Raw genomic sequence first — 23,133 nt, 5'->3', positions numbered from 1 at the left:
AAAAAGGCAACCCAATAGTGTTTTAAGGACTGAAGCTTTCTGGGAAATTAATTTAAGACGTGGTTGAACAGATGGCACACAGAAAGTCAAGCTGTGGAGCCAAGTTTATTTGTTAAAAGCAGTGATGACTTCCAATGCTCCAGTCACTCTATTGTGGCTGAAAAGTAACCGGCAAATCAAAATTGTAGATGCCAGTCATTTAGAGGTAGGGGTGCTGGAGAAATCCGCTGTGGACTCAAATGGAATTCCCAGGGATCTGACCTTCAGAGTCCACAGTGCACTGCCCCCCCTTACATGCATGTCCATGGATTTTGCATGGCGTAGCTCTCCATCTTTCTTAAAGGCATGATAGGCTAATGGCAACTGCCATTACACCATTTCCAGCCGTAAACCACTCACTTCTATCTAAATTGTGGGCTAAACAGCCACAATTTTGGTAGAAGTGCTTTATGGCCACAAATGGTGTAAAATGTGCCAATTGCAGCTGTAATTTCCCCACAATAGGCTAATGGCAGCTGCCATTAGCTAACTCACCTTTTTAGAAAGACTGAGAGTCACCTTGCAAACTCTGGTCTGCATGTCAGGGTGCTGGGGAACTCCATGGGGCCCCAAGCTGCCCCATGGACTCCTCTGGACTGGATGGCAGTGGGGGGGGGGTCACCATCCCTATTTAGAGGACAAACTTATGGCCCCTAGACAGTTCCCCAGGGACCAGAAGATTGTGTGGGAAAACCTCTCTGAAGCCTTAGATAGAGTTCTGACTTTGGAAGGGTTTTCTTGATATCACCATCCTCATTACGGCTCTGGCCAGCCACATGGAGGTTCCTGTAGTGCCTCCCTGTCCAAGATCAGAACTCCAACCTCATAGAGGGAGGAAAGTGGCATTTTGGGGACATGCTGGTGGGTGGGGTGAGAGTGACTGAGGACCTGATGGCTCCTAAGCCCTCCAAGTTCCTAACCTCATACCTGTTCCTGAGAGACTTTTAGACATACTCAAGTGTGTGTCTAAATATTTCCCTCTGATTGTCAGCAATGGGAGGGTATGATCTTTCTTCCATCCATGGTTGGAAGAAAAATACTGTTAAGTGCTGCCTCCCACTTGACTTCTGCCCTGTCGCCAAGAGCCAACAGAACACAGAAAGGAAGGGCTCACTCCCATCTTGGACTGCTCCATTGAGCACATAGGATTGCTCTCTATGACTATGTCGCTAGGACATATATTGGAAGTGATTCATTTAAGCCAGAGTGCTGCTTAGAAAGTAGTATTGCTTTACTAATTTAGCAAAAACAAAATGGTATATATTAAGAAGGTGCTTTTGGAAATAAAATGGCACCTAAACGTTACCCAGATTTAGGGTTTGCCCAACAAATGGTTCAAAAACATTGGACTACATCATGCAGAGTTACAGCGGTGACAGCCTGGTGAATTTAGTTTACTGTTTGCTCTTCTTTTTTCTACCGGCAGCCATACTGAATCTGAAACAAGATGTTAGTCATGGGTGAGCTTCCCTTATATTGGTTTGGAATTGACTCAGTTTTTATGAGCTTTCTTGGTGAGTATCTAGCAAAAAGTCTTAACTTTTCCCAGAGTAATTTCTTTGCCTATAATGTTGGCACATGAGTACTTATGGTGCCACATGCATGATCATTATCTTATTGCCCCCCTCCCCGGAATTATAGTTTGATGTCACCTGTCCTACACCTGCCCCACAGCACCTGTCAAGGCAGGGGAAATTCAAGGCCCCTCCCACTACACAACAAACTCACCCAGGATCAAGAGAGGGGTTTTGATCTGGATGGTTGACAACAACACCCTCATAAAACATTTGCAAGCAGTGACCAAGAGAAGGGATCCATATAGGGAAGATTTTCATCAAACAAAAGTAGGGATGTCAGAGAATTTCTCCATGAATCTCGGGGAGGCCAAATGCCAGTGCATTCGGCCCCCTGAAATTGGTGGAGAAACGGTCTGCCCCCCCCGCCCCCTCCCGGGACAGGACTTACCTTGGTCGAATGTCCCTGGCGGCGGTGGCTCCGGTGGTGGTTTGGCAGTGGTTCGGTGGCGGCGGCCGGTCTTCCGACTGGCTGCCGCCGCCACCGCCATTTCCAAGTAAAACAAAAAACAAAAAACAAGTAAACATGATAGGCTATGTAAAGATTTACGTAGCCTATGACGGCTAGATTTTTAAAAAACACCGTGATAGGCTACGTAAATGTTTACGTAGCCTATCTCGGCTGACTGCAGGGACACAAACGGCGGCGGCTACGGCCGCCACCATTTGCGTCCTGGCAGGAGATGACATTTCGCAGCCGGAGGGACGGGGCGCCTCCCCCCCGGCCAGAATTTCGGCGGGGAGGGACGGGGTGCCTCCCCCCCACTGCAAAGCAAGCTTCGGGACCAGGTAAGTGACTTTCGTCCATCCCTAAACAAAAGGCTACTTGGTCATGTTGCATGGTTCATAGAGCAATCAAGAAGAGTTTCATTAAGATTAAGGGCTTGACATGAAAAAGCTCGTGCACATGCCTCTACAAAGCAGCTGGCTTTAGGTGCCTGGACTGCTGACTGTGCATGCACAGAATCTTGTTTAGAGAAGAACTAGTTTAGAGGGAAAAGATGCTGAAATTGCAATGTTGCCAAAAAGTATGAGTCAGACAAATTTGTACACTGGACAAGGTATACAAATTTTGGCAACATCACTGCTAAATATTATGGGAGATGTGAGAGTGCCACTGAAAGCAACAGCCTCCTGCAACACATATTGTTTTTCTCCTTCTGCCAATAAAGCCTAGCAACACTTCAAGTATGATGTGCCAATATCATGTGGCGAGTTTCTATGCCCTGCAAGTGTAGCCAATACAGCAGCTCAGGAGTTGGGAAATTTACAGCGTGATGACTTACTGTGCGACATTACTGATGTCACATCCTTAGTTAGTACCCTTAAGTTAGACCAGGGTTCTCAAATAGGAAAGTATGTGAAAATTGTTTCAGTTCATTTTTGGTCAGGATCTAGGGATGTACGAAAGTCACTTACCTTTTCGAAGGGTGACATTCACAGTGGGGGGGAGGCGCTCTGTTCCTCCCCCTGAAATTCTCTCCATCTGGCTCCACTCCATGGAGATTCCATGGAGCCGCTGGCCGGGGCCACCCGCAGCCAGACAACCAGCTGCTGGGCAGCCTGCAGGGATACAAATGGCGGTGGCTGTAGCCGCTGCCATTTGCATCCCTGTATTTTGTAAATAAATATTTACGTAGCCTATCATGGCAAAAAAACACAAAAAACAGTGGACGCAAATGGCAGCGGCTATGGCGGCTGCCATTTGCATTCCCTTTTTTTGCTGTTTTAGCCTACGTAAATATTACGCAACTGGCATCCCTGTGTTAGCCGTGATAGGCTACGTAAGTATTTATGTAGCCTATCACAGCTATATGGCAGAAGCGAATGGCGGCCGCAGATTTGGCCGCCATTCGCAGGTCAGCGCGAATGGCAGCAGGTAGTTGCTCCATTCTGGGCCCATTTCGCGGGGTGAGGGGGCTTCGTTCTGCCATGGATTTTGGGGGGCTGAATGCACTGGCATTCGGCCTCACTGAGATCTGTGGAGGAATTCTCTGACATCCCTAGGATTTACCAGTTCATACCTCACGAACTGAACATGGATCAAATGCAATCTGCAATCGAAATCTGTACATTTCCAAGCTTGCAATGTGATTCACAGACCAAAGAATGTGTTTGACAGCAGGCATGGATTTGAAAAAAATGTGCATGAAAAAATGCGTACTTTTGATAAACACACACAAGCATACTGTAATTGAGAAGAGTGTGTACACTTCAAAGATGTGCACAATCTATGTGTACATTTGGAAAAAATATACATAATTTTTCATGTAAAGAGAAAAACACACACCAAAGATCACAATCTGATATGGACACAAGATAGAATCAGCTATCTAGGGCTTCCCATATGGCCCATGGAATATGTAGGATAATCAGTATAAATCACTGAATGATTTTCTGGGCTTAGGAAACTGATGCCATAAAAGGACTACAGATTCATCAGTGATCACAACAGTATTATCCACTATCACCTTCTGACATTGCTGTTATTTTATATCCACTGGGTGTATGAGCATGCACAGCTCTGGTTTGATTTTTTGGGGGCAGGAGAGGAAGTCAGAGTACTTGCTCTTGCAGCCCCCAGGACACAGAAAAACAAAGTTGTATGTACATGCATAATGCCAGAGATGCAGAACCTATTTCGGGGTGGTGGTGGTTGCGGTTCGGGGCCTTGTAATAGGGATGTCAGAGAATTCTGCGACGGATCTCAGTGAGGCAGAATGCCAGTGCATTCGGCCCCCTGAAATCCATCGTGGAACGGCCTGCCACCCCCCAGGCCCCCGTGGATCCCCCCCGGGACAAGACTTACCTGGGGCGGATGTTCCGGACGGTGGCGGCTCCAGTGGCGGCTTCGGTGGTGGCGGCGGCAGCTGGTCTTCCGAATGGCTGCCGCCTCTGCCATTTGTAGTCTGTGTCTCCCCCCCCCATAGACATGATAGGCTACGTAAAGACTTACATAGCCTATCACGTCTGGGTTTAAAAAACAAACAAACGCGTACGCAAATGGCGGCGGCTATGGCCGCCGCCATTTGCGTTCCTTATTTTTCGCCGTCTTAGTCTATGTCACTATTTACATAGACTAAGATGAAGAAAAGAAAGGGGAACGCAAACCCACTATGCTATTTGCGTTCCCCTCTCTTTTCTTTGACTTAGTCTATGTAAATATTGACGTAGACTAAGACGGCGAAAAATAAGGAATGCAAATGGTGGCGGCCGTAGCCTCCGCCATTTGTGTACGCGTTTGTTTGTTTTGTTACCCAGAGCTCTCCGCAGCCGGAAATCTGGCTGCGGATGGCCCTGGCCTGGGCCTGGCCGGCTGCTCCGCGGAGCTGCTGCAGAGCACAGCCGGCCGTTGAGGATTCCGGGGGGGAGGACCGGATCGCCTCCCCCCCAGTCGAGGATTCCGGGGGGAGGGACGGAATGCCTCCCCCTCCATGAACAGAATCCGCGAAAAGGTAAGTCACTTTCGTATATCCCTACCTTGTAAAAGCCCAGCTCAAAGGAGGAGCAAAATCCTTCTTCAGCTCAGATCAAAGTCTGAGACAGAGAATAACCCATGGCATATCCCTCCAGGCACATACCCCTGCCACCCCCCAGCTCAGCAATCCAATCCCGCAAATCCCCACCCCTTCCATTTCAATACTATTTACCTGTCGGGGCAGCAGCTGCACTCCAGAAGTAGTAAGAAGGAATGATAAGGGTCTGATTCCTCTTCTTCTGCTCTCATACATGCCTGGAGGAAAAGTCCCAGTGTTTACTGGGAAATGTATAGCCCTTGCCCCAAGGGACACTGAGACTTTTCCTCCCAGTGGTCATAATGAATGTGTCAGATAGCAGAGGGAAGGTGAGATGGGAGATTTCAGCTTTCCCTCATTTCCTCTTCCTGCATTTGGGGAGCCATCTGTCCCAGATAGGAAAGCTATGTGGACGGGATTATGGTGGATGATTTATGAACCTCAGCTTGGCTCAGAAAATGAGCCAAATTATTCCCACTTTTAAAAAATAACAGTTGCTTAATGCTTAGCTTTCTCAGTCCACCTGAGGCAAGCAGTGGCAAGTTTGCCCATATCTAATCAATATGAAAGAGACTGCAAGGCTGGCCCAAAACATTTTGCTGCCTGGAGCAAACAAGATGGCGCTCCCTGTCATTCCATGTATGAAAACCAACTGGCCTGCACCCGAAGGTAGTAGGGTAACTTAGGGGGCACAGAGCAGGCTGCATGGCACACAGGTTTTTCCCCCAATGTCTTGCTGCCACCTCCCTCCCAAGATTTGCTGCTTGAGGCAGTTGCCTTACACTGCCTAATGGTAGGGCTGGCCCTGGTAGATTGTTTGGTATTGCATTATTTTTGGGGTGTGTGTATGTTTGAAAAATTACAGGTGTGGCCCTAGTCATCTGCTAATAATTTGGCCCATAAGCCTATTTGAATTTGACATCACTACCCTAGACATGATGGAGAAAGGGAATAAGAGTAGATGGCACTGGAGATTTTTGGCAAGATTATCCATGGGTACATGGTATGACCTGAAAGAGACTCTGTGGATACTAATATTCATATGGAGGCCTCCCTCCAATTTGCTCTGCTGGCTGGGGATAATGGGAGTTGTAATCAAATACATCTGGAATACACCAGGTTTGGGGAGGGTGGTTTAGTGAGAATTCTCTGCACATACGATTGTAGATGTAGGAATGACCTCAGCCCTTAACATAATTGCGTGGATGTCTGACTTCCACAATTCTGTCCAAGCAATATTTTTGTTAACTCATTTACCAGCCCACCACTTACCTGCCAGTGGTGCAGTGGGAAATTTTGAAGTGCAGGTACTCATCTTGATTGTCTCTATAGCGACGCCTCCAAGGAGAGTCCAAGAATTCAGGTAGCTGTGCTGATCCATGTCAACAAACCAGTTCTAGCAGTTTTCATCTCCACCAGGTGATGAAAAAGCTAATGGGTCTTAATCTTTTGTAAACTGAATGGGCCTTAATTACCCATTCAAGACCAAGCCACCCCAAAATGCTTTGCAGTACAACAGGGATAGCTTACCACAATATATTTTGGCTGGGAAAATCAATTTCCCCCCAGCTACAGTGAGGAATGCAGCTAAGCTCAGAGGAAACAGAGAATTCTCAGTGGATGGTAGATGGCATCACCATCCTCATTCTCATCCTCATGATCATCCTCCTCCCTGTGAATCAAAAAGTCCTGGCACTTTGACCCTGCAAGCTCTGGCTCCAATGCACCATAGCTCGCCACTCTCTCAGTTCACACATTCAGCAAAAGAGGTTGCTGCCTACAGAGCTCCAATGACCAGAAGCTCCTTGCTCTTTCAGATACCGCAGCCCTTTGATCTTTCAGTAGACTGGAGCAATTGCAAGGGCAAAGGCCAAGTGGACAGATCTCAACAAGCCCACTGGATAGAGTAGATTAGTAGATTAACAGTTTAGAGTAGATTAGTAGATTAGAGTAGATTTGAGGATGCGGTTGCATTCATGTCCTGCTTGTGGTTTTCTCATGGGCAGCTGTTTGGCCACTTTGTGAACAGAATGCTGGTCTAGATGGACCCTTGGTCTGATCCAGCATGGCTCTTCTAATGTTCTTAGAAGATCTTTTCATGTTATAGTGGCATATGTAAAAAATCAAAACCATTATTCACATGAGCCCTGTGATGGATCTCCTATATAAATGGCTCAGCTTTGAGTTATCCTAGCCATGGTTATCAGCAATAAACCTCCATCTCCCAAGTGGGACTTGTGTATATATGCCGGACATTGAGATTTGCAGCTAGACTGCCAGTTTCAGGAAGGTACGTTATTAATCAGCTCCCTGTTGTTTTCTCTTTGCCTGTGTTTTGCTGCCAAACAAATGTTTCAGCACAAGAGACTTACAAAGATCAAGGCATCTGTCTGCCAAGGATGTGTGACAAACAGACTGGCTACCCGCCATTTATTTCTGATACCTTCTTTAAAAAAAAAAAAAAAAATCCCTGCATCTCCCTTATAATAATTATGTAGAAAACACAGAAATGTGAACTGCCTAAACAACCAGATATTTGTTTGTTTATGTCCCAATGTGCTGTTTTTATTGGTACAGGCCCCCAAAACAATGTCTGGCAAGGAATTACTAGAGCTACAGTACTGGTAATTCTTTCTCCTCTGACATCCCTTACAAGCTGTATTCCTTCACAGTAGGGCTCTTCCCTGCTGCATCCCATATTCACCTTTCTGGTCTACACCTTGGGTGCTTACTAGTGGTAGAGATAATGAGGTCTGATTTATCCAGTATGTGTTTTTTTTTTTAGAAGATGATTTTCTCCCAGCATTTTCATTCTGTGAAAATGTCGTTTGAAGGTACAACCACTTTGTAAGATGGATAATGATCACATCCTGGGGGGGTGAAAAACGTTTTCATGTGTGTTAGACATTAGCAATGGGGTTCCTTTCTTGGGTGCCTTGGGTTTCTTTCAAGAGGAAAAAAAAGTGGGACACAAAGGTAACAAATTAAAAATCAAAATACAAAACTTTTTCCCTCCCTGGAAAGAAAATAAATATGGTGCCAGGCAAGCACCTGGGGAAAGAGTTCTATAAATGGAGTGTTAGAGCTAAAAAGGCCCTGGAAGCATTAGGGAAACATTCTGATTGGTCCCTAAGGACACAATGACCACTGGCACAGGGGTCCTGATTCCCACACTGCCTACCTCTCACTTCCTTTATGGATTTGGCAGCTTCACCTATCAGCTCTGTCCTCTGTATGAGAAATGGCAAACTGCTTTAATAAGTCAGTTCAAATATTGGGGGAGAAGGTTGTGTAGGAAGCTTGCAGGAATGGCAGGGGAAGGCAACTTGGCTAGGGCAGCTTTCAAGGAGGATCTTGCAGAGGTCAGGAGGCTGTGTGTGCATGTGTGTATGTACACATGGGTGGGCATACCATATATGCAAGAATCTGGGAAACGTGGGAACCTTGAGGGAACCTTGAGTATCAGGGTGCCAAGAAAGCTGTTGCAGAAAGACTGTTATATCTCTCCACTGTTATATCCTGATAGGTCCTGGCCAGTGATTGTCACTCCTCCAGACCATCTGATGGTCTCCTGCTCCCTCAAAGGGCTCCACCCTTTCTCCATTGCTGCTCCATTTTCTTGGAAACATTTCCCAGAACACCTGCAAGATCTCACCTTTCATACGTCCTTCAAATCCCTCCCCCAAATCCAGGTTAACCAAGTTACTTTGCCACCAGAGGCAGAAAAGCCCAGAAGCTCCTCTCCTCCTCTCTGGCAGTAAAAATACAATAATTAAATATCTATTTGCTCCCCTTTCATGACACCCCAGATTTGTTTCCTGAGGTGGCCACCTCACTCTACCTAATGGTAGAGCCGGCCCTGGCCAAACTTCACCATCTTCTCCATCTTTCCCTCCCCGCCGTGGTTTGTCCAAGTTGTTATCAAGTTTGCTTTGCTTAAAATGGCAATTAAATCTTAAACTGTTATTAAGGTCGGTTTGCTAAAAACAGAAATGAAATCTTAATAAATATCCTGTACTGCCACTGTGCTTCTGCTCATTTCATTGCACCAGTGGAACCCACTGCTAGTGCAACAGGGAGTTAAAGCTTCATAAAGGAACCCCAGAAATGCTTGGCTCTGAATTGGGGCAGGCCAGTGGAGTGCCCTCTCCGGCAAGCTCAGCTGACCTGACCTTTTGTGGAAATGAGTGTTTCTGGTTCCTCTATGAAGTGTCCATTACACAGCCACCAGTTTAAGAGTCTGCTGCTTGAACTTGAGGAGTATGGTGACTTGGTGAGTTTGCTGTCTGGGCAGAGGGGCAATGCTAGAGCAATTTTATGAATAGGATATTGCCCTATGTGGGTGTTTTTAAAGATGCATGTCCTCCCTTAACTTTTTCCCCTCTGCACATGGTACCTCTCACATCTGGCCAGTAAGAATTTAAGTTTGCTCTGGTGGACAGAACTGTAGGGTCCCTAGGGATGCTACATTGAAATCACTGTTTTGTTCCTGACAGAGCCATAAGTGACATAACACCAGCCATAATAGAATACGGCACAATGCTTCATTAAGTTAAATCTTAAAATGTGATGGCACTTTCTGCAGCCCACGCAGCTGTAATTAATTGTGGAATCCCTCATCACCACTCTAGTTGCCATGTTCTCTTTCTTTTTAATTAAGTGCCCTTTCCTACCCTACTTCTGCTCTAAGGATCATCACATTCAAGAGCAAAATTATCAATTGTAAAAGCCCCTAATCAGATAGTATTTTATTTTTCAGTCCAAAGGCAGTTATCAAAAGCTGGTACTCAGATCTTTGATTTTTTTTTTTAAAAGCCAGTAAATGTTGAGACTGTGCTTGATAAATACTATAAGCTACAATATAATTTTGTGCTTTGAATACACACATCTCTCTCTCCCCCTCTCTCTCTCTCTCTCTCATCTCTAGCTCTAGCTCTAGCTCTAGCTCTAGCTCTAGCTCTGTCTCTATCTGTCAGGGTGGACACTGAGCCCATAGAACCTCAGAGCAGTTCTGATTCTGAGGAGGAACAGCCATCTGTGGGAAAGGAGCACGCATAAGTTCAAGGTCTGCAAGTGATTCTTGTTCCAACGGGGACCAACTGTTTCCAACCTGGGGCACAGGTTACTCTGCTGTTCATAGCTTAGTCGCTGGTGATAGAGTTATTAAGTTGTAAATGGAATAAAGCCTTGAAAAGAATCCTTTGTCTGTGTCTGGAGTTAGCTACTGGAGTAGACTGAAAGAGGCCGGCTAGGGCCCCCTGACAACTTGGTCCCTGTTTGAATGAGAATCACTTGCAGACCTTGAACTTATGGGCTAGGGAGAGTCCCTCCCCTTTTCCCTTGGGTCCTCTGGACGCGGCCGTTGCTTGCGCGCCAAATGGGTGTTACGCCTCCTTTAAGTGCCCTCCATAGCTCGTCGCTCCCTGCGTCTGTGTCGAGCATCCAGCCAGCCCTCCTCCCGCGCTCTTTCACTCCCAGGACCACTATCTATGTCTGGAATGCTGGCAGGACGAATCTCTGCCAGCTGCAGGGCCTGGGAGGGATGAGCACGCTCCTCTCCCACGGACGGCTGTTCCTCCTCAGAGTCAGAACTGCTCAGAGGTTCTATGGGCTCAGTGTCCACCCTGACACTATCTCTGTCTCTGTCTCTATCGGGGATAGGAACACAGGATGCTACCTTATCCTGAGTCAGACCGTTGGTCCATCTAGCCCAGTATTGCTGACACAGACTGGCAGCTGAACTCTCCAGGGCTTCAGGAAGGATTTTTTCCAGCCCTACCTGGACGTACCAGGGATTGAACCTGGGGCCTTCTGCATGCAAAGCAGGCACTGTACCACTAAGCCCAGGCCCTCCCGCTTTGGGGACCATGGCAATTTCACAAGACACTATACAAACATAAAGGAAGGCCTTTTAAAGAGTTGGGTGAATGCTAGAAAATGATGAAAATTTTACCGAGATAACTTTTAGTTTGATTTGGGAGAGGCGGGGGGCAGGGCAGTGGCAGTGGTGGCGGCAGCGGCAGGGGACAAATTTCTAAAGGGGATTTTTTGGGGGTGGAATTACTAAAAGTTTTGTGGAATGGGCACATTCACCCTTGTGGGTTGGCTCTTCTTCTGAATTGTCTTTAATACAGAGAATGAGGACTTCCTCTTGGCATCTGGTAGCTGGTGGCTACAATTCCCCCCAGAATGCCCTGGAAGCAATGGTTAAAAAGAAGAAGAAGATGGCCAACAGTGCTGCCAGAAGGGTGCACTTCCAGGACATTCTGGTAATAAATGCCCTGGAATGACAATGGCACAGTGCCTTAACTCTTGTTCCCAGGCATAACTCCTGGCTCCTGATTCCCCTCTGGCAGCTGCCTATGACTCAGCCCTGAAAGATATGCAGTACGGGGTGCAGTGTTGGAATAATGTACTAATGGGCTCATTGATAGTGCACCATTTTCCTGCGCAATCTGTTAACTACTGGTCTATGGAAATGGGTGGCTGGCATGATAAGAACAACACCCCTCCCTCCCTCCCTCCCTCCCTCCCTCCCTCCCTCCCATTGTAGCCCTAGGTTTCCCCCTTCAAAAACGTTGTGGTGTTAAAACTGCAGCTATCTGTGTCTGGTCTCTGGAGGCACCTCAGTCCCTTTCTGGGAGGCGCCCTGTGGTTTGTGACTACAGGTATCAGTTGAGTTGATCGCCTTCCAGCCATTGTGTCAGGGGGTCTTTACTGAGGAAGGCACTCTTCCTGGTTGCCTCATTGTGTGGAGGTCTGAGGGAGTGTAGACTGGGTTGAGCAATCTTGTCATGTCATTTGGCCCTCCTCATGCCTTCGTGCTTGCCGTGTGTGTGCGCACGCACGGCATAATCAATTATTGAGACTGGTGTGTGGCGGTGGTGTCACCAGGGATGCTGCGGAAGTGGTTGTGCTTCAGTTACACCATTACTTTTTTTCCACTGGCATTACATAAGAACATAAGAAGAGCCCTGCTGTATCAGATCAAGGGTCCATCTAGTCCAGCACCCTGTTCACACATTGGCCAGCCAGCTGCCCACGGGAAACCCACAAGCAGGACATGAGTGCAACAGCACCCTTCCGCCCATCTTCCCCAGCAACTGGTGTACATACTGCCTCTGGTACTGGAGGTAGCATATAGCTATCAGGACTAGTAGTCATTGATAGCCTTGTCCTCTGTGAATTTGCCCAATCCCCTTTTAAACTCATCCAAGCTGGCGCCTGGCGGCCATCACTACATCTTGTGGTAGCAAATTCCATAGTTTAACTATGCTCCGTGTAAAGAAGATCTTCCTTTTATCTGAAGTGCAAGGTCACTCTCTGTGCATATTTCCTCAGATTTGGAAATTTCTCAGCAAGGATGTACAGTTTGTAGTATGTCAGCGGGTCCAAGGTGCTGCTCTGTACCTGGATTTCAGTTCATTGCTGCTTTGGAGTTCCATCACTTAATCTCTGAAGCTTTTTGGAGTCTTGGTTGGTTCAATACTGAATGGTGTTGAAAAAAAGTTTCATTCCATCTCCTTGGAATCTGTCTTCCAAAGTCCTCAATACATTCTGGCACTCCTGGCCATACTCTGAAGATGTGCCATCAGTTTTGGGAAATGTTTCAGGTCCACCTATTGCAGGTCCATTCCCCACAGGGCAAGTTTGCCTTTGAATGTGCATGCAGAGAGCTAAGAAGCTGGTTGAGACCTTGCAACATAGCATTAAGTTCTGATAAGATTTATTTATTTATTTATTTATGCATGCATGCATGCATGCATGCTACGTGCATACTGCTTGATATCCTAAGATCTCTAAGCGGTTTACATAAAATGCAATATAAAAAACAATGTAAAAATTATTATAATGGTGCCATTAACGAGAAGGCCTGCTTATGGGCCATTACTTGATGAAGCACTGTTGGTCGTGGAATGTCCTTTGAGTGTCCACCAGAAATGTCAGGTCAAAACCCCACTTTTGTTATGTGGAGGTTTCCCCTTGCTCTCCATGAAGCAATGCCCTCAGTTCATACAGTGGCTCTAGAATTGCCCCTCTGCCCAATTTCACCATACTCAAGCAGCAGGCTCTTAAACTGGTGGCTGACTAATGCTCTACTTCTGATGAAGTTCACAGTTTTCACCACCACGGACATAATAATTGTCACTCTCAGGGAGAGGTATACCACCCGCTGATTGGATCAAGATTTAGCTATGCCATTTTCCCACTTCATAAAACTCTTTTGAGACTCGACCATGGCTGGAGCACTTTCTGTCATAAGACCACACAACTTATCCAATAATAACCTGGGAGAATGCATTGCAGAACCAAGCTTTTGAAATACATCCTCGCATTTGCTGGTGCCATGCATCGCCTCCAAAGCCAACATATCTCTCGGTATTAATCCCACTCACAAAGGTAGCTAGGTGAGCTGCACTAGTTCTGCCTGCAATCTCCTCAGTGGCAAGAGAGCACAAGACAAATTCAGCTGCGGAGTGCCTCAGGGACTCCTCTCTGTCTTCAGCCATGTCGCAGATGGGATTAGCCACTATGGCTGCTTGTGACGGGCTCAGGCTGTTAAACGGTTTTATTTCTTTGGGGTTAACAATGCTGCTGTGGCTACCACGCACCCCTTTCCAAATTTGCCCTTGGCATAGGGATGTAGCCTCTTTGCCAAGAGATCACATACAACCTAACTTGAACAACAACATCCTTTTATTGCTTTGGTGAAAACCTCCTACTCCATTCTATTCAGTTTATCTTAACCTATCCTTCTTATGATGAATCCCCATCCCATCCCATCCCTTCTTTATCATTCCATTTTACTGCACCAACACTTCTGAATTATTTTTTTAACTTAATCCCATCTCATGTGGGATATAGTTAACATTCCCCCAGTCCCCCTCCACACATTCCACTTTCACTTCAAGGCATTAGCTTGCTTTTAGTGTGGAAAGCAGTCCTTTGCTGAACCTCCTGGCGGTAATAGCAGCAACAGCAGTAGGCAACAGAGCGCAGCTACCAGATTTGCCCAGGTGGGCTGCATATGACGCTCTGGGAGATGCTCCCTGAAGGCTCTATGGTTCCTGCCATAGAAGCCCTGTTCCCAGAGCATCCCCAGAAGTCACCAGATTAGTAAGTAATGAATGATAACTTGACCCCGCCCCCGAAATGCACAGAGGACGTGTGTGTGTCCATGTGTGTGTGTCCATCTACCCATGGACAAAATTGTAAGTTATTCTGTGAGCACTACAAGAACTTTTTCAGTCACTGCTTTTATTCACCTTTTTTTGGTGGAGTTTGTGCTGCCTCATATTTCTGACAGCAGCAGCTGTGGGTTTTGGAGGGCCACCATACATGCCTGGGCGGGGCATATGCAGCACATGCTCTTTGACCCCTGCACTATGCCCATGTGAGAACCAACTCAAAGAGGAGAAGACTCTGCTTTGAGATGCTTTACTTATCAATCCCCTTTCAGGACCCCTGTGGCTGCTTCAGCAGTCTCTCTGTTGCTTTCCTCAGATGACCTGGACATTTCAACTGGTGCAGAATATTGCTATACAACTCCTAACGGATGTTGGGACAATGGCACATTGTCAACTTGTTTTGCATCAGTTGCACTGGCAGCCAATTTGCTTCTGGTCCCAGTTCAAAGTGATGGCCTTATTTATTAGTTAATTTATTGCTGACATTTATATAACTCCTCAACTGCTAAAAAGCCACCAAGACAGTGCAGAACAATTTAAAACAATAAAACCTTAAAAGAATTTTAAAAAGAACAGTAAAAACATTAAGACACATTTTAAGACACATTTTAAGGCACATTTTAAATGGCTAAATTGAAAAGAGGCATCTTCACAGTTCACATCCTTTCTAAAGGCCAAAACAGAAGGGGCCAATCATCGTTCTTGATGGAGCCTATTGCATTGTTTGCGGGGAATACAGAAGAAAGCCCTTTCACATCTGCCTGACATACAGGCCTCTGTGGGTAATGGCACTCTCAAAAGGGCCTGTCCTTAATACCTGGGCAGGTCCATAGCAAGACAAGCAATCCCTAAGACAGTCAGATTCTAGGCCATTTAGGGTTCTAAAGCTTAAGGCCAACACCCTGAATTGAAAGCATTGAAAGAAAGCATTGGTAAACAAGTCTTTCAGGACAGGTGCAATATGTTCCTGATACCATGCACCGGAAAGCAGCCTAGGTGCAGCATTTTGCGCCAAGTGAAGCTTCCAGACACTGTTTAGGGATGTCTATCATTTGAAATTGAAAATCCATCCCTTTTTGGGCCCAACAGATCCCTGCTGCCCACCTGGCTCAGTGTGCATTTGCAAGCTGAGCTGTGGGTTTTTCTGGAAATCCGGGAACTTTTCTTGTTTTTTTTCTCCTGTAAATAGAAATTTGTGCAAATTGCAGTTGCAAGTTGCAAAATTTGTGCAAAATCCAGCTGCTATTTGCTTAATTTGTGCAAATTATGGCTGCAATTTGCACACATTTCTATTTACAGCCTCGACACAGGAAAGTCTGCTAGCTGGCCCAATGCAGATCGAGTTGGTCCATCTCACAGGGAAGTGAGCTGACGTCCTGGTGGCCAAGCTAATGAAAGCTTGACGAACTTCAGCCCCTGGACAGATTCTCCCAACATTCCTATGTAGAGCACATTGAAATAGTCTAAAAGTGATGTAACCAATGCATGGTTACCATATCTGATGCAGAGCAGGAGGAACGGCAGAGGCAATCTTTGTTCACGTGCTCTGCATTTTAGCCAGACGTTTTTGCCCAGGTGGCTGAGGTGTCAGGGAGGGGGATGGATGGATGCTGGGGAGGCCAGAGGATTCCTCATAAGCAAGCCTCCCCAGTTTCTCCCCTTTCTGCCCATGGGAACACCCCCTTTACCTTCCTTCCAAGGTCGCCTTTGCTACCTCGGAGAGGCAGCTGGCACAGTTCTCTCCATGCCAGCTGCAAGGGGGAAGGGGCAGGAAGCTCAGACTCCTGGGTCCGAGGTTGAAGCACTGTCTCCAAACTTGGATCCAGGAATCTGAACTATCCTATGGGCCCCCAGATGCTGTCTAGGGGCTATAGGATTGCTCTCTAAAGCCTTTTCATGGGCCTGTGACCCTCATAGCTTAAGAACTGGCTCTCCTCATATGAGCCCACTCAGCAGTTGAGAGAGTAGTACAGCAAGGTAATTTTAAATCCTAGACTTAACGTTCTTATAGACCCCCTTTCAGAAAGCCATGTGTATTATTACAGTTGTGAAGCACACAGCTCTTCCCCCTCAACTGCCACCACTGCATGCTTTACCACTACTTCTACATTCCTGATATGTTCGAACAACAAAAGTGTTTGAAGACATTGATTAAAAAAAAAAAGTATGAGCAGGAGCAGTTTTGCATTTTAAACTCATTTAAATCATAGCACCACCAGGACTACAGTAATAAAAGGGAATTTACTTCTGTTGCCCTGCTGCCCTGATCATGTGACACTCTCTTGCTGGTCTTTGCGGATGGGTTGCTGAGCCTCTGGGGCCTTGAACCTTGGCACACCCCACACCTTGGTCCATTTTCTGCTGTGGATCCCAACCTGATCTGCATCAGGTCAGGCCAAATTTGCAGCTTTTCCGTATTTTTTTAATTTGCACAAATTGCAGCTGAATTTTGCCCAAATTTGCATAATTTGTGCAAATTGCCCACATTTTGGCCACAATTTGTGCAAATTATGCACATTCTGGGTGCAATTTCTGCAAATTGCACAAATTTCAGCCACAATTTTTACATATCTGGATTTGCACTAACTAAACAAAATACGCAAAAAGTTCCCAGAGTTTAGGAAAAACCCATGGCTCAACCTGCAGATGCGAGCCAAGTTGGGCATGCCATGGAACTCCATCAAGGCCAAAAAGAAACAGATTTCCCAGCACAGACATTCCCACTGAAACCTCCCTCCTGTCCTGAAGAGATGAGAAATGCTACCTCCTTGATGTTTTCTCAGAGGAGGTGTTAGGCACTCCTGTCTCATCATATTACAAGTTGTTACTTTCACTATGCCCATTTCTATGTTGTTGAGGTATATTATTTATTTTTGGTTTTATATTGTATTTTTGTTGCCATAAACCCCTTTGAACTTCCCAGAAAAGTGGTATGTCCCTTACTCTGAGCCACACTCAACCTTCCAGTTCGTCTAAGTTCTGGGGAAGATGGAGCATAAGCATCCCTTAACTTTAGAAGTAGAACTTATATGAATAACTTAATCCCCCCCCCACACACACAAACCATTTTTGAGAATACACACACCTACTAAAAAAAGATGGGAGTACAAGACAGTGGTTATGGCTGCCCATGTCTGACACTACAGATCACGGTAAACAAAACATTATCCTATGCTTACATAATAATGATCCAGTTAGATGATTTTATGCACAATAGGACAGCAATCCGATGTATAATTTCCTGGGAGTAAGCCCCATTGAACACAATAGGGCTTACTTCCAAGTACATTTGCATAGGATTATTGCTGTAAATATGTGTACTTATATAGCAACAGATAGTTACTTGGGTGACAGCAGACATCTGTTGGTTCTGTTACTTACTGTTCTTCTCCTTTGGAGAGAACACATGGGTTTTCTCTCCTAAGCATTTTTATTGGTGTGTGAATACAGTGCAATGCTTCTATGGTGTGACTAGGCGCATAGTGAACTGCAAGCAGTGGCAGCATGCAAGCATTTGTGCTGTCATAAAAGAAAGAGATGCCCATTTAGCCTCCAAAGCAGCTGCTCCTTCCATCATTATCTGTGAGATTGAAAGGACAAACTATTTTAGTTTGGAGAGGTTGGGGAGGGGAGACAGTTCTTTGAAAGCACAGAGATCCACAGAGAGCCCGATGCAATGCATCTATTGAACCTTAATTCCTTGATTTAAGGCTACACACAGGTGTCCGAAAAGTTTATTGAAGGGCATTATAGACAGATTGGGACCTCAAGAGAGCTGGGTTTGGCCCAGCGTTTCCCACACTGGTACAAGCCTATTGATTTCTGTAACCTTAAGTGCACTTTATTCTTTGCAAAGTTATGGATAAGGGGCTTTCCTGTACTTCTTGATCCTTCATTGTTAACAAAATAATACAACATTTTTGTGGATCCCCAACTAGCTTTTGGTGAATTTTAACTACACATTGAACTACCTTTAACCCATTCCTTGTATTGATTATGCTCTAATCTTCAAAGCTTTGCCCTTGCTGGATGCACCTTATCCAAAAGATAAAACTTCTCCCTCCAAAGCAATCATGTAAACCAAGAGTGGGGAACCAGTGGCCTTCCAGATGTTGTTGGACTACAACTCTCATCAGCCATAGCTAGCATGGCCAATGAGATTATAGAAGTTGTAGTCCAAAACTTCCAGAGGACACTGGGTTAAGTACCCCTGACTTACACTGTTTCCATATTTGTCCATTTCTACTGTAGTACATAGAGCTCAGGTGGCCCACACAGTCCCCCAGTGCAGGGCCCCCAAATTAAAACAAAATGCAAGCAAAAACTGGGCAACCAAAAGGGTCAAAATTAGCTCAACTGCAAGTTAATTTTGACACTTTGAGGACTCCATAGCACCCATGGAGTCCCAAAAGTGTCCCCAAAGTCCGTTTTGTTGCTCTGGGTAGCAGTTGTTGTTGTTGTTGTTGTTGTTGTTCTTTCTCTGATGTTGGCACCTGCACATGGGTGTGTGTGTGGGCTATGGGGGTGGGGCAAAATGGCCCCTGGACCTCTCAAAGTTGCCCACCCATGGAATAGAGTTTGGATCAGGCTCAAGTGCACCAGAGGGCATGCCCCTCAAGTGCCAAAGGGCATGCCCCATAGGCAAGTAGCTGACCTCCACCCTCATTGCTAGATCCTTATGGTTACTTGAAGGACATACACTTTTTTAAATGCCCACTCCACCCTGAAATGGACTTTCCCTCTTCTATACTAGGGAGACTTGGTTGGGTAACCAACTTGGTTGGTTCAAGTCCCTATCTAGTCTCAAAGCTCATTGAACTGGACCAAACACAACTTATCCTCCTGACCTACATAATAGAGTTCCTGAGAACATAAAATGGGGAGAAAACCATGCCTACTACCACCAAAGGATGCAGAAAGAAATAGGGATGGCAGAGAATTCCGCCACGGATCTCGGTGAAGCTGACTACCAGTGCATTCGGCCCCCCGAACTCCATGGCGGAATGGCCTGCCACCCCCCCACCCCCTGCGGATCCCCCCTGGGACAAGACTTACCTGGGGCGGATCTTCCAGGTGGTGGCGGCTGTGGTGGTGGCTGCAGTGGCAGTGGCGGCCGGTCTTCTGACCGGCTGCCGCCGCCGCCATTTCCAGTGTTAAAAAAAAAAAAAGACATGATAGGCTACGTAAAGATTTACGTACCCTATCATGGCTAGGTTAAAAAACAAAAACAAAAAATGACGTGATAGGCTACGTAAATCTACATAGCCTATCACGTCTGACTTTTAAAAAACAACAACGTGCGTATGCAAATGGCGGCTGCTACAGCTGCCGCCATTTGTGTTCCTTATTTTGGCCCGTCTTGTAGGGATGTACGAAAGCCACTTACCTTTTACGAAATTTGATTCGCAGTGGTGGGGAGGCACTCCGTACCTCCCCCCGAAATTCTGGCCGGGGGGGAGGTGTCCTGTCCCTCCCCCCCAAATTCCTGGCCGGCCGGCCAAATTTTGGCCGGAATTTGGCTGGCCAAATTCCGTAGCCGCCGCCATTTGCGTCCCTGCAGTCAGCCGTGATAGGCTACGTAAATGTTTACATAGCCTATCATGGCTGAGTTAAAACAACAACACACGCGTGTACGCAAATGGCGGCACCCATGGGCGCCGCCATTTGCGTTCCTTATTTTGGCACGTCTAGTCTATGTAAACATTTACGGAGACTATGGTGAAAATAAGGGGAATGCAAATAGTGTAGACGCTACGCTATTTGCGATCCCCTTATTTTCGCCGTAGTCTATGGAAATGTTTACGTAGACTAGACGTGCCAAAATAAGGAACACAAATGGCGGACGCCATGGGCACCGCCATTTGCGTACGCGTGTTTGTTTGTTTTTTAAACTCAGCCGTGATAGGCTACGTAAACATTTATGTAGCCTATCATGGTATTTTTTAAAAATCTAGCCGTGATAGACTACGTAAATCTTTACGTAGCCTATCACGTTTTTTTTTTTTTAAACTTGGAAATGGTGGCGGCAGCAGCTGTCGGAAGACCAGCCGCTGCATCCACCGCCGTCGCACTGCCGCTGCACCGCTGCCGGAGCCGCCGCCGCCAGGGAGATTCGCCCAAGGTAAGTCCCGTCCCGGGGGTGGGGTGGGAGGCAGATCGTTTCGCCACCGATTTTGCACAGCATTCGGCCTCCCCGAGATTCGTGGTGAAATTCTCTGACATCCCTAAGTCTACGTAAATATTCACGTAGACTAAGATGGTGAAAATAAGGGGGAACGCAAATAGCGTCCACTACACTATTTGCGTTCCCCTTATTTTCGCCGTCTTAGTCTACGTAAATATTTACGTAGACTAAGATGGGCCAAAATAAGGAACGCAAATGGCGGCGGATGTAGCCGCCGCCATTTGCATACACGCGTTTTTTGTGGTTTTTTTTTAAGTGAGATGTGATAGGTTACATAAAGATTTATGTAGCCTATCATGGCTGACTACAGGGATGCAAACGGTGGCGGCTACGCCATTTGCATCCCTGCTAGCCAGCGGCCGGATGCCCGGCTGCTGGCAGAGCTGGCTGGCGGCTCCGTGGAATCCCCGCGGAGCGGAGCTGGCCGGCCAGGATTCCGGGGGGAGGGACGGAGCGCCTCCCCGCCCCAGCGGAACCCGGCGGAGCCAGGTAAGGCCAATTTCGTACATCCCTAGACAGAAAGCTGCATTCCAATCCCATGAGCTCCTTGCATGGATGCATGTGTAACACAAAACACCAGCAGACAAGTAATTTGGACAGGGAGTGATCGTCTATGCTTGTTTTTATGGGTTGTTTTATCTCTGCCATCCCATCTGTTGTCATTTAGTCTCAGCTAAAAGCTGAGTTGATTAAAAAAATCTTTATATTGTAACTAGGGATGTCGGAGAAATCCTCCACGGACCCCAATGAGGCCGGATTCTATTGAATCCGCCCCCCCTGAAGTCCATGGAAGATCAGGTCTCTTACCTCCGCCTCCCTGCAAAGTCCTTGCCGGCCGGATCCTGCCTGCTGCCGGCTCTGAAGCCCCAGCGATACAGCCACCATTGCCGTATCTCTGCCTGGACTGATCGACTGCGGACACAAATGGTGTCTGCTACGCCATTTGCATCCCTGCTCTTTGACGTGATAGGCTATGTAAAGATTTACATAGCCTATTGTGTGAAAAAACAGGGACACAAATGGTGTATTTGCGTCCCTGTTCCTTCGTGCGATAGGCTACATAAAGATTTATGTAACCTATCACATCAAAGAGCAGGGATGCAAATGGGGTCTGCTACACCGGACGACATTTGCGTCTACAGTACATCAGTCCAGCCAGTGATATGGCAATGGTGGCTGTATTGCTGGGGCTTTGGAGCCGGCTGGCAGCTCTGCGGGATTGCCGCAGAGCGGAGCTGGCCGGCGAGGATTCCGTGGGGAGGGACCCCCCCCTGCCGGAATGGCAGGTAAGTAATTCGTACATCCCTAATTGTAACTGACTGCTTTTCCCGAAGTGGAAAGGCATGATAGAGAACCCCTTAAAAATGAATAAAACATCAATCTCCAAGGGTTAATTTTTTCCACTGGGATTTTAAAAAAATTATAAAGTGTCTCTTCATACATTACTTAAAAAAAAGTTTCACCAAAGATTTTAAGTGTACATCTAAAAATGAAAAATGTGGCTTTTACAAAACCCTTTTGAAACATGCATATTCATATTAGGCATACTAAATGGTAGCTGGGAGTGTGCATTCATTTTAGAATAAATGGAAAGCTGAAATGAATGGAGCATAGTTCTTCTGGAGGTTTTTGTCATTAACAGGTTCTTAGATATATATTTTTTCATTATCCAATACAATACAAATTCTAAATTCTCCCCCCCCTGCACCCATTCATCTCCCCTTTTGGTTTTCCCCCTCCCTTCTTCATATCATTCTTTATTTAAAAAGTACAGTTTTCATGTCTGTTAGTAAAATCATTAAGCAAGAATTGGATACATTAATAGTTATATAGGAAAAATAAATAAAATAAAAGGGTTGTGTCAAAGATGTCTCTTTGCTGGCCTGCACTGAATTTGTACTGGATCATGTTTGTTGTTGTTTAGTCGTTAAGTTGTGTCCAACTCTTCGTGATCCCATGGACCATAGCACGCCAGGCCTTCCTGTCCTCCTCTCTCTCCCGGAGTGTGCTCAAGGCATTCATTGCATTGAATCAGGGTGATGCATTCATTGCATTAGGGCTGCTATCAAGCCATCTCATCCTCTGCCGTCCCCTTCTCCTTTTGCCTTCAATCTTTCCCAGCATCAGGGTCTTTTCCAGTGAGTTTTCTCTTCGCATTAGATGGCCACAGTTGGAAAGCATCGATTCTTCGGCGCTCAGCCTTCCTTATAGTCCAGCTCTCACAGCCATACGTTACTACTGGGAAAACCATAGCTTTGATGATACAAACCTTTGTTGGCAAAGGTTTGCCAACAAACTATTGCAAATTCACAAACTGTGGCAAATCCCAGACCACCTTACTTGTCTCCTGAGAAACCTGTACGAGGGTCAAGAAGCAACAGTAAGAACCCGACATGGAACAACCAATTGGTTCAAATTTGGGAAAGGAGTATGACAAGGATGCATATTGTCGCCCTGCTTATTTAACTTATATGCAGAGTACATCATGAGAAAAGCCGGATCGGATGACTCACAGGTCAGAATTAAGATTGCCGGGAGAATTATCAACAACCTCAGATACACAGACGATACCACCCTAATGGCAGAAAGCAAAGAGGATCTAAAGAGCCTCTTGTTGAGGGTGAAAGAGGAGA

This window comes from Heloderma suspectum, chromosome 2, assembly GCF_057233095.1.
Source record: "Heloderma suspectum isolate Gila_16-S chromosome 2, 16-S_ref, whole genome shotgun sequence".
Classification (NCBI taxonomy): domain Eukaryota; kingdom Metazoa; phylum Chordata; class Lepidosauria; order Squamata; family Helodermatidae; genus Heloderma; species Heloderma suspectum.
This window is presented reverse-complemented; position numbering follows the sequence as displayed.